The sequence below is a fragment of the Anser anser genome, assembly GCF_964211835.1.
Source record: "Anser anser genome assembly, chromosome: Z".
NCBI lineage: Eukaryota > Metazoa > Chordata > Aves > Anseriformes > Anatidae > Anser > Anser anser.
Window position 1 is genome coordinate 72640873 of NC_139723.1, and position 12716 is coordinate 72653588.

A 12716-nucleotide genomic window follows, 5' to 3' on the forward strand; every position below is an offset into this window, starting at 1 on the left:
GACACTTGTTTCTTGGTTGTGGATGTTTTTGTTTGGGAGGGGTGAAGTCTGAAAAATTATACAATAAAACTGTTCTACATTAAGGAGAAAACAATACAGACTAATAGTTGGAGCATGATTACTGACAAAGTTAATTTGAGTATCATAAGTGGTCAGCATCTTATCAGAAATTCATTTCAGACCCAAAATGTTCATTTGCCTTCAGCACTGTACCATACTCACTGTCCACCAGACCAGGCATCAGCTCATCTGTGGACTGAATCCGCCTTTGTCTGTTGTATGATACTGAATTATCGCTCCCCTCATCTGCACCTTGTCCTCCTCCTGTGTCTGTTCTGTCCTATTTGGACCAAGTGTGCTAGGGCTTGCTGTGTCTGACTCTGCATATGCAGTGCGTAACACACTGCAGCTGTAACACATCAATATCACGATGTGAACGTCCCAGGGTTAAGTTTCTCTAGCCCGTGCTTTGAAGGGGGGTCAGAGTGCATTGCAATAATTCCAGATTCAAAAGGTCTAGCACAACCATGAAAAACATCCCTCATTATACAGTGCCATTAATTCAAACTCTTCTGCATAAGCATAGCAGCTTCTAAGACTTGTCAGCAGAGACATAGACAGAAGATTATGCACTGGAAGCAAATCGGGTAACCCGAATGAGTGCAAATTTTACGCTACGTTTCTGCATTAATAGATAGTTAAGCAATTCCATCATTGTAATGAACTTTCAATGAGGTTGAGATAATCTATAATTCCATTGTTGAATCACCACTGTCCCCTTATTAGCTAGAAAGTGGAGTTTGTTTTTCCGTTAATGAAAAATGTGGAAGGCTGAAGCTCAGAGTCACAGTGGTTTAAGATAAAGGAAACATCTGAATTTCCATTGGCTTAAAACGAACAGCATCAGGCCATAGGGTGTGCAACATGAGCTAGTGTTTTCTTATTCTTGTATACCCATGATATATTTAATTAAATCTGACTGAGAGTACTGGAGATCCACAATCTCCTTAGACAGTATTTAAATAAAAATAATAGCGTATAATATTGAAAACAAGAATGTCTCACAACTGTTAGCATTACACAATTTAGGTACGTCTCTGAAGAGCCTGACAAGTAAAAACCAAACTTCTCACTCCACAAAATTATGGCCAGGAAGGACCCTTTTTAGCGTTCTGGGGGCAAAGGTTTCACATTCATGGAACTATGAGTGGTTTTCTAAAGCAATACTTAAAATTCTTGGAGCATTTTTTGGGCTAGTTTTTTCTAGCACCAGAATGATTCTAGTTCCACAGAGGTACAAATGATTATCCTATGGTTTAATAACAGCCACAGTTATTTTCAGGTGTATTCTGTTCCCTCAAAAATCCTGGTATTTCAGGATTACATTAATGTAAATCAGCTTATTTTATTTAGATAGTCCTTTTCAGGTAGGCCAATCTGCTTTGAAAGTGGATTACATGCCAGTTGCCAGCTTAAAAAAGATTTGCTACTTACAGAAAATTGCCTATTAATTTACAATTCAACAGAGCTAAACAATGACAAAAGCCCTTTCTATTTAAACTGAGAATTGTTCTTTAAGTATGGGTCTTTAGCATTAATACATTCAAGACTTTCATATCTTGTATTTACCTTTTGCAAAACTTGAACTGGCTTAGTGAAAGCCAGAGATTTATCACCAAATTATAATTACTGGTCTTGAATGAACTCAGTATGAACTGCACAATTTCTTTATTTTTGCTCCATCCTCCAAATTATTTAGGATCAAAATTTGGTATTTGCACTGTCTCCTTCCTCTGGGTGCAGGGATAGCACTTGCTTCAGGTGCCAGAGCAGACATCAAGAGTGTATCAACTTCCACAGTAAGTGGCCTACATACAGCATATAAGAATGTAAGTCCCAGGAAGTTTTCTTTCTAATTTTGCAATTAATTTTGATAGGTCTGCTCCCAAAATTTGATTTCACGTATTTTCCCTCTGTACATTCAGGCTGCTGAATACAACTCACACTTAATGAAATCATGATGTTTTAAGGAGCATCCTGTTAAATTCAACATATATAAAAGTTTCCACACATAAATGCTACACAAATCTCTTCTATTATTAGTAACTGATATGATATGCAAGCAACCAATTATAGACACAAAAGGTCACACACCGAAATCACAGAATGGTTTGGGTTGGAAGAGATGTTAAAGACCATCTAATTCCAACTCCCCTACCATGGGCAGGAACACCTCCCACCAGACCAGGTTGCCCAAAGCCCCATCCAGCCTGGCCTTGTGCACTTCCAGGGATGGGGCATCCACAGCTTCTCTGGGCAACCTGTGCCAGTGCCTCACTTCCCTCAAAGGAAAGAATTTCTTCCTAATATCTAAACTATATCTACCTTTTTTTTCCCTTTAATTAAAAACCATTTTCTCAGTAATGTTTAGATGCTATTTTATCATTAATATAAGTTGGACCACCACAAATCTTCTGAGGAAGCTGCTATGTACTTAAACAACCTTTTGGGTCCAGTTATGATGTATAACTCCAGATGTAAATACTGCCCAATGACACAGTGCTGAAAGCCAAAATCAAAGTGATGCAAGCACTACACATTCCAGTTTCAACCCATCACCGGGATCCACACAAGGGTACTGAGGCAACTGTTGGAAGTGCTCGCCAAGCTGCTTTCCATCAGTTATCCCAGTTGACTGGACAGTAACAAATGTGACACCCATCTACAAGAAGGGGGACTCATGGAAATACAGGTCTGTCAGTCTGACCTCAGTGCCAGGCAAGTTTATGGAGCAGATCGTCTTGAGTGCCACTGTGCAGCACATATAGGACAAACAGGTGATCAGGCTCAGTCTGCACTGGGTTTATGAAATGCAGGTCCTGCTTGACTGACCTGATCCCGTTCTACGAAAAGGGTGACCCTCTTAGTGGATGAGGGAAATGCTGTGGACGTTGTCTATCTAGACATTAGTAAAACTTTTGACAGTGTTTCCCACAGCATTCTCCTGGATAAACTGGCTGCTCCAGGCTTGGACAGGTGTATGCTTCACTCGGTAAAAAACTGACTGGGTGGCTGAGCCCAAAGAGCTGCAGTGAACGGAATTAAATCCCGTTGGAGGTCAGTCACAAGTAGTGTCCCCCTGTGCTCAGTACTGGGGTCGGTGCTCTTTAATATTTTTCTCAGTGATCTGGACAAGGGGAGCAAGTACACCCTCAGTAAGTTTGCAGATGACACCAACTTAGGCACGAGTGTTGATCTACTCGAGGGTAGGAAGTCTCTACAGAGGGATCTGGATGAGCTAGACTGATGGGCCAAGGCCAATTGTACGAGGTTCAACAAGGCTCAGTGCTGGGTCCTGCACTTGGGGCGCAACGACCCCATGCAATGCTACAGCCTAGGAGAAGAGTGGCTGGAAAGCTAGCCGGTGGAAACAGATCTGAGAGTATTGGTCAATAGTTGGCTAAATATGAGCCAGCAGTGTGCTCAGGAGGCCAAGAAGGCCAAGAGCATCCTGGCTTGGATCAGAAATAGTGTGGCCAGCAGGGCTAGGGAAGTGATTGTCCCCCTGTACACTGCCCTGGTGAGGCCGCACCTCAAGTGCCATGTTCAATTTTGGGCCCCTCACTACAAGAAGGACATCAAGGCCCTGGAGCATGTCCAGAGAAGGGCTACAAAGCTGCTGAAGCGTCTAGAGAACAAGTCTTATGAGGGGCGGCTGAGGGAGCTGCGATTGTCTAACCTGGAGAAGAGGAGGCTCAGGGGAGACCTTATTGCTCTCTACAACTCCCTGAAAGGAAGGTGTGGGGAGCTGGGGGTCGGCCTCTTCTCCCAAGCATCAAGTGGTAAGATGAGGGGTAATGGACCTCAAGTTGCACCAGGGGAGGTTTGGGTTGAATATTAGGAAAAATGTCTTCACTGAAAGGGTTATGAGGCATTAGGACAGGCTGCCCAGGGAAGTGCTTGAGTCACCATTCCTGGATGTATTCAGAAGCCATATAGATGTGGTGCTTAGGGACATGGTTTAGTGGTAAACTTGGCAATGCCAGGGTAACAGTTGGACTTGATCTTAGAGATCTTTTCCAACCTAAATGATTCTGTGATTCTAGTGCACTGAGTGGCAAAACTATAGCACATTAACAAAGAGAGCATACAATTCACAGCGTATTGTTGTTAAATATGAGGTTCAATAAAAGCAGATCTTGCTAAACTTGAATTGTAACATTTAGGGATTAATTATGTTACTGAGACATATTTTCTACTGGTTTGATACTACCAGAAACCAATTACACAGTATAACAAGCACCAAAATAAATAAATAAATAAATAAAATCTTTGGTGATTTCTCTATTGGAAAGCCATTAAAAAGAGTAGTTTTGTGTGATTATGAAATTGTTGTATAACACCTGACTTAAAAAACTGCAGGTAATTAGGTACATCTACTCCAAATAGGGAACTTCTTGGGTCATAATCACATTCTTTATGATCCCTATGCAAATGGAAATATATTTTAAAAGTACTCTGAGGTATGCTTTCATTAAAGAAAAATAAGTTTGGTCTGCAGGATATTGGAGATTGCTGCAGAAAAACCCGGACAGGATTTTAAAACTTCAAATTTTTAACTTGATCAACAGGAACAGCATAGATGAGATCAAGGGCACTAACACTGCCCCCCCCCCCCCCCCTTTTTTTTTTGTAAAATACAAATAAAGTATTTTGAAAGAAAAAAAAAGATTCTTTCACCAAGAAAAAGAATTGCAAAAATAGGGAGAAAATTATATGAAATTAGATATTAGGTGAAAATGCCCAGATGATCACTAGCTACAATAACAGAAGCCAACTTCTTATTCTTAATTTAATAGTCCCCTCATTAATCTAACCTTAACATTAAGTGTATGAGCAAGATACATCAAGCATCAACCCAGATGACATTGCAGGACACCTTACACAACACTGTTTAGCCATGCCAATCTCCAGGACCAGGTTTGAGAAAAAAAACACCTTAGAAGCCAAATTATACATCATGGAAGTGAGATTAAAAAAATAAAATAAAATAAAAAAATACTATCTCTTGCAGGTGATCAATACATTCAAAAATTTTTCTGGGACAACTGGGTCCAGGTTTCACACAGAAGAAGTTCTCAGTGCAAGCCTTTGAAAACCAATGTAAAATAAACTGAATAAAGGGAGGGCCATATACAGAATTAGCAACAATATCAGGCAAGTGTACTTCAGTTACTCAGTTGCTAATTATAGCCCCCCTCCCTGTTTCCTCAGTGTTGATCTGGTGAGATCAGCAGGTACAAATCAGCATCACCACCCCCGTGTGTCTCAATTCCATGTTCCTCCCCATAGATTAAATCACAGGTGACTGATGATTCAGAAAAGATTTAGAGAAAAAATCTCAGTATTAAATGGTGTGTGTTGTTGAGAGGACTAACCATACCTGGTCCCACCTGGGACCTGTTACAAGAAAGGAATCTACCCATCGCACAGCACATCACCAACAGCATGAATTTTGACTGTGTGTCCCCAGGCTTTCTTACTGATATTCACTTTCATTAGGAATTGAGCAGGCACCCTGAATAATTGGCACAGAAACACAGCAGAATATTTGCTCAGTAAAATAAATTGAAACTAAAATTCTGTGTCCTGCTCTTCACAGCAGATCTCCAGTGAAGGCTTTCCTCCTGTTCAAAATCCTTGGCCAGTCTGGCCACGGCATCTGTGTGCATATTCCCTCTTCCACTACTGGGACTCGTGATGATTGCCCCTTTTCACCCACAGTGCCACAAACCTGAAAAGGTCTTGACCAACTGCTTGCTGAAGCCATATACATCTCTGCATTGAGTGACAGACGAGGAGCAAAAGGACTGGTACCACATCTCACCAGATGGACTGGCTCTACAACAACTCAGTGCTCAGAAAAAGCACTTGTTGGAAATATTCCTGGCCAGAGAGGATGCATGTTTGCACTAGGGGAGCACATGGCTGGCCAGCACTGCTTGGCCCTGCTTAACACTGGGACAATCCCACGTTGCTGTCAAGAGGCAATCTCAATGAAGTGCTGCTGAAAGGCACTATGGAAATGACAAAATCATTCCTAACACATTGAGAAAAACGCAAGTTTCCATATCAGTTTTGAAAACTGTTCAACACACTAACAATTGAGCCCTTTTCAGCAGAGATAAAGTCTCAAATGGAAACTATTTACAAAGATCAAAACTATGTGGAGGTCCATAGTAGGATGTTGTGGGACAAACAATCTGCAGAACTCAAAAATTTTGAGAATGAAAAAAAAAAATTCACAGGCCTTTTAACAGTCTATAAAATCCGTAAATCCACGGCATGTTCAAATTTGTACAAAATGTTATAATTTTCTATTGTATTTGAAGTATTTTCCTACAAAGTAGGGTACTTTTTATTAATCACATTTCTCCCCACAAGCTGGGACTAAAATACTAGTCTGTAACAACAGCTAGGAAAGAAGTGCTAAATAATTGTTATTATTTGTACAGAGTAATGGCAAAATAAGAGAGGGTTGTGTAATTTGTTCTGCATGTTTTATGACTGCCTCCACCACGACAAGGCTTCTATAGCACACTGCAATAATGCTTGATTTTTTTATGGACCTGCTGTAGGTTGAATTGTTTTATTGCATTCCATGTCCCTTAAAACATTTACAATTGCATCCTCTCTCCACTGTGCAGATTAGTCACCAGTAAAGCACATGTACAGCTATAAATCTTGAACCACTCTAACCCTGTTTCCTTTAAGATCAAGAACAGGAAGATTGTTCCAACAACCTGATAAACTTGTAACAAGAAGTTCAGAGTACAACTGTGAAGCCAAAAGCAAGCAGGGATGCACGGAGTGAATGAGGGAACAAACTACCCCAGTTTAAAGGGGCATAGTAAAATCATGATCTAGTTCACCAAAAACTGTTGCTTAAACTTTATTTCACTGCCACCCCAACTAAAATCTCGTGCTAAATTTTACATATATTCTTTTCTATTTTCCCACAACATATCATCTCCCCTGTTGGTGTAGCATAGAGAAGACACTGCCATACATTCTAAAAATGACTCAAAATCTATCAGAAGCACAAAGAAAACAACTCTAGGCAATAAAGAATAATAATTATCTATTAACTAAATCTTTACTAAGAATCATTGGTTAATCCTTTTTTCACTTATCCTTTCAGGGACTCTCATTTTTCAGCTTATTCACAACAAATCGTATCTTCCACTGAGCATTCGTACAGTGCCCAGTACAAGGTGTATCAATTCATAACAGTGTCATTTTTGAAGTAAAAGTATAAAAAGACAAAACAAAAACATGTTTCCCTTTAAAAGCTTTTTACTTCCCAACAGTTAAGTAATTCAGTATGCAGAATTATATACTAAAATGTATATAAAGAGAGAGGGAACAGAAAAAACATGAGATGGATGTCACCACTAGATGATTTATGTTTAGCATTATTCATTCTCTGATAACAGCAATCAAATCAATCCTCTGACTTCTAAGGGAATACTATGGGTATCCCTGTGGATCCCTGGAGATCAAAGCACACCTCCCATCACTTCTGGACACAGCAGGAAAGCTGGCTAAGGTCAGCACCATGGGGCAAACATTCATTACTTGATCTCTGTACAGTAGCACGCAAGGGGAAAGTATCGATGACTCTTAGCACGCAGAGGGGAATGCTTTCCTCTAATGCATTAATGTACTGTTCACATGGAGAAATCTCAGCCTTGTAACTAAACCCCATTTTCTGCACAGGCAAATAACCAAGAATTAGTTTTTGAAGAACTGATGAAAGGGAGAGTTAGGCATGTTTTATGTCTCTATTTCTGGGTAGCCATTGGTCAACCTGAACAGAAAATTACCTTTATTTAATATTCACATAATAGTAATTCCCAGGGCCATAATCACATGTAAAATCAAAATCACCAAGTACTTTACAAACAAAAACGTAGGCAAGGTCTTTGAGACTTTAATCTCACGCACCCCATCAGCTAAAGAAAAACTGAGGCCAAATTAATGGTTGTTTGCTGTTTGGGAGAGGGGTGACGGACACAGACTAAATTGATTGCATCAGTCAATAAATAAGTTTCAAAGAACTCTTTTAGCAAAGGCCAGGCCTAGCCAGCAGGTATTACATTAACTGTCATTATCAATTGGGACTCTCTGGGAACAGACTATTTACAAAGCAAGAGTTCTGGGAATTCACTTCTGTGTTAAAAGAACCTCTGTATTGCTCCAGTGCAACATTAGCGAAGCTAAGTGCTGCTTCATTAGGTGCAGCACTGCACATTTCTTAATGGAGAGCAACTCTAATATTTCCAGGGAGTTCATTGTCATCATCTAGCGTGGGATATACGCATTCATGCTAACAATTTCAGAAATGAGATAAAATACTATTTGTTCATTTTTCTTCCTTCTTGCTTAATAAAGGCAGTGTATCATAAATGAAGCATTAGCATAAACTAGACAAACATCCTTCACAGTTATTAAACTTTGCCAGCCTTTAGCATGTTTAAAGCTGGCAACTCTAAATGGAGCAAAGGAAGGAGGGTAAAAACTGCAAAATATTCTGGCTTCTGAGACCTATCTCACATCCTCAGCCCTAGTCAGAAAGGCATTGACCACTCCACAGTTTATGATGGAAATAATCAAACATGGGAAAGAGAAGAGGACCGGTATTTCTGATGAGTCATTTTTCTCTTTAATATACAATTTCTTTATCTGTAAAACATTTTGCTCATGGGCTGGAAAGATGTAGAGAAAGATACTGTTTCTACTCTCTTCGTTTAAATAGTTGAGGCATTCATATACCAAATACAGTGAATGGGACTGCTTTAAGAAGTTACTTCATTTGTCAAGCATACCACAGGCATTCAAAATTCACTGGGTTGGCTTAAAACTGTGCTTAAAAAAATCAGGTTTTTTTTTTTTGTTTTTTCTTTTTTTCCTCCCCGGGGCTTCAAACTTTAGGATTTGCAAAATTCTGTCGGCAACAAGGAAGGCTATAAACGTACATCATAAGCAAGATAAAGGCTTGCTGCAACTCTGAATACAAAATGCTTTCAGGCATTTTATAGTGACCTGTATGATCAAATGTCTAGAAAGGTGCTGAACAGATATGGAAGAATACAGGGGGTAAAACACAGTGAATTTTACCAGATGCATTCATCTCCTCTCAGCTCCCTGAACCCTCTAAAGACAGAACTATCAAGAAATAAACAGGACCAATCAGGAAAGGGAGGCTATACTCACACGAGGCATTTTTTAACATTACTGAGTTTCACAACATGCAAGTGGACAGTGTCCATTTTAAAAAGCAACCCCATTTTTACAGTCAATTAACTGTAGCAGAAGCTTATACTCATCATCCCTCAAAAAGACACCAGGCTTCCCTCTATTATCTTGAACGTAAAGGCTAACCTCACTTTTGTGTACACTCTCCCCTCCTGCCCAGTTTGCAAATGTATAATTAAATATAAATAGCATTAACTTTCCCTCTGTGATTCATTTAGGAGGTTAAAAAGTTCAATTGAATATACAGTACTCATCCAAGTAGCCCATGGTGAGGATTAATTGTATCTGAGCTGTTATGGTGAAAATGGAACGCAAATTGATTCGTGTTGTACAAACAAAGCATTACTCCTCAAGACAGAGTAGCTCCACCTTCAAAGTCCCTGTAAATCAGCCTTTATAATCTGACACTGCCTTCTGTCCTTCCCGTCCCCACAAAGCCAAGAAAATAACAATTAAAAAAAATGAAATAATCCAGCACCTGGATTGGGAATCCAGCCAAGACAAAGAACCAGGCTGTTCAGTAGAAGCTCACCTTTCAGCACATGTGCAGTCAAGGTCAACTTTAAAGGAAGAAAGAAGCTGTGATATCCAGGGGAAGGAGACAGGCTGGAGGGCGGGGGGGCAAGCTGTGCCAAGGAGAATGGGTGAAGGTCAGAAGATCACCACTGGCAAGTATTCTCCAACACAGCCCCTCCCAGCCACCACCCCCTACCACTTGCCCTACAGGCAGAATCTCCTTGCTAAACCCCGCTCCCATTTCCTACCTGCCAGTCTTCCTCTTTGGGTATATATCCCATTCATTCATCCTTGCTGGTGATCCAAATATCCCCATCTTCAGCGATAAAAACTCAGTGCAAACATGCAAAACGTCCACAATCCATCCCATCAAGAGCTCTTATAGCAAAAGTGAACGATCACCCTCAGCACAGTTTGGAAACCGTACTCACATTGGGTTTTCCAGGAAAGACCTCTCTGACAGAAAAGGGAATAAACAAGAAAATGTGTACAGGGATCATCCGGAAGTTTAAAGGCAAAACTGTGCTGAGTGAGAGCAATGGCCCTATGTACCCAAAAGTCAACAACTAGATTCCAAGTATTTTGGAATATGAACTCAATATTTCTTTGGATAACAAAGTTTACAAACCTGAAGTCATGCCAGAGACAAAGAGAACATTTTCATTTTGCAATAAATCTCAGGGAGAGCAAAAGCTCTTAGAAAGGCTCAACATGTAGCTGAAGAAAACTGCCTGCCAGTTTAGTAGTTACATTTGCAAAGTTTTGTAAGTAGCAGTTAAGGCCAAAGGGGAAACTATACTGTCAGAAGCTTAGTTTGGCCACCACAGTTATCACCTTAATCCATGAAAAAAGCAGTGTTGGGATCTTTACTGACCACAAAGCAAACAGGACTTTGAACGTTTGATCTGACACAGGACAGTGCCAGAGGCAGAACTCCAATTTCATGCTAATGCAGGAGGAGGAAGCTGCCCAGATCCTCAGCAAAATCTGTTCTGACCACCCCTAACATGGAAATAAAGATGGATTTTGTCTACTTCAGTAAAGCATTTTTCAGGCTGAAGCTTCTTCTAAAACACCTTTGGTTTGGGGCATGTTAAGGAAAAAAAAAAAAGAGTAAGATAAATCACAGGGGTTTAAGTGATTATATCTGGGGAATTCCATGATGCAAGGCAGTTTTTATCGTTGTTTTATTATAAAATTAAACGTTAGACTGTAGTATGCTACCACCAACAAATGGTGTTTTTTTTTTTTTTTTTTTTTAATAAAAGTGCCCTATAATGGAAGAGGAATTTGGAGTAAACCACAAACTGAATGTGAGTCAACAACGTGATGTCATTGTCTCAAAGGCAAGAGCAATTCTGTAACGCATTAACGGGACAGGAGATTAATTGTTCTCCTCCCGGGTGCTACTGAACACCACGTCACGTTTGGGCAGCTTCTCCATGCAGAGATCGCTGACAAACCAAAGAGCGTGCAGAAGACAGCAATACAGATATGAAAGACTGACCAATGGAGAAAACCTAAAGCATGGTATCTGGCTTACGAAAGAAGCGAGACACACAGGGGAGCAGAGGAAGAAAGAGAAACACAAAGTGTCTGCTCGCTTAATCATTAGCGGCACCATTACTAATATCCTAAACCTCATCTGACATTATTATCTTATCATTATTATCTTGCATAATCAGTCTCCGGCATCAGTAAATACTCATTTAGTAAAATTTTATCTGCTTAAAGGCATCTTAATACCTTCATAAACTTCATAAAAACACTAGCTTCTCTATAAAAGAGAACTGGCAGGAGACAGCATAACAGCAAAAAACAGTTCAACAACAGATCATTCTGGCACAGTGAAAAAAATTCACTTGGCTCTGTTTGTAGTGGAATATGTTTTTAAAGGAGGACTGAAATTTTTATTTTTAGTCAATCCATAACACTTTATGCAAAACAAAATAAAATCCATTTTCATTTGCTTGAATGCACTTGAAAATACTTAAACTTACAACTTGAACTTATTTGAAATTACTTATGTTTAACTATTTTTTTTTTTCATTTGACTCCATTAAAATCAAGCTTCAGACTGAGGAATTAATCATTTTATTTAAAATATTTGAGTTAAATAGTCCCAGCTACTTGTAGGAGATGAAACTGTTAGCCTAATTCAACTCAAAATTATAAACTGGCTTGGTTTCTTAGAAACTTTTTTTTTCAGAATTACTACTTTATCTCACAGTCAACAGCAAGCTTATAATGAAAAGCTTATATAATTTGCTGCACAGAAAATACTAATTGCTTTCACTCTAAATTCAGTATTCAAAGATTCCTTTACTGTTCCATTTCTTTACTGATCTCATCAGGCTACATTCAAAACTGACTTAAAAATGAGATTTTAGGAAAAAAATATTTTCCTTCAGCTATTTTAACAAGACATAAACAGTCAATATCAGGGAGCATCAGATTTCAACAGGCATACATAGAGTGTGCCAACAAAAAAAAATGAGTTAAAAGCACAAGTAATAAGCATGTGATTACATTTGTTTTGTTCTGCATTGTAAATTATCCTGCTGTTCCTGAGTGCGGTCAAGAATGCAACCTGCCAGTTCTCTAGAGCAGGTATCTTCATGTTTCTCTGTCATAGTTTAGTGAACTGCTGGCCATGGTTATGACACTGTATGAGTGATAAATTATTGTCACTTGAGGCAAGAGTTTTTGCTCCTGTTTATCACAGCAGGCAGTGCACACTAGGGATATTCTGTGTGTACCGTTGAGGATCAAGTACTAAACTCAGCTGAATTAAGGTCTTAGGTTTTATCACAGTCAATAAAGTCTTCGGAGAAGGCTAATAATTGAGGTATTTAATGCAGATACTTAACATTTGATCATAT

The 12716-nt window shown here is 39.4% G+C and overlaps 1 protein-coding gene across 2 annotated transcripts in view; it reads right to left on the reverse strand.

The window, feature by feature from the left end:
• The window catches only part of GHR (growth hormone receptor), a 138554-nt gene that overhangs the window by 110627 nt on the left and 15211 nt on the right, over positions 1-12716 (reverse strand). Inside the window, exon 1 of one of the 2 annotated variants that reach the window (XM_083818415.1) lies at positions 10083-10275. The exons of the other annotated variant lie outside the window; for it this stretch is intronic. The gene's annotated coding sequence lies outside the window, so the exon portion shown is untranslated. Of the gene's footprint in view, positions 1-10082; positions 10276-12716 lie in introns of those variants that run through there. 2 annotated transcript variants of the gene reach the window in all.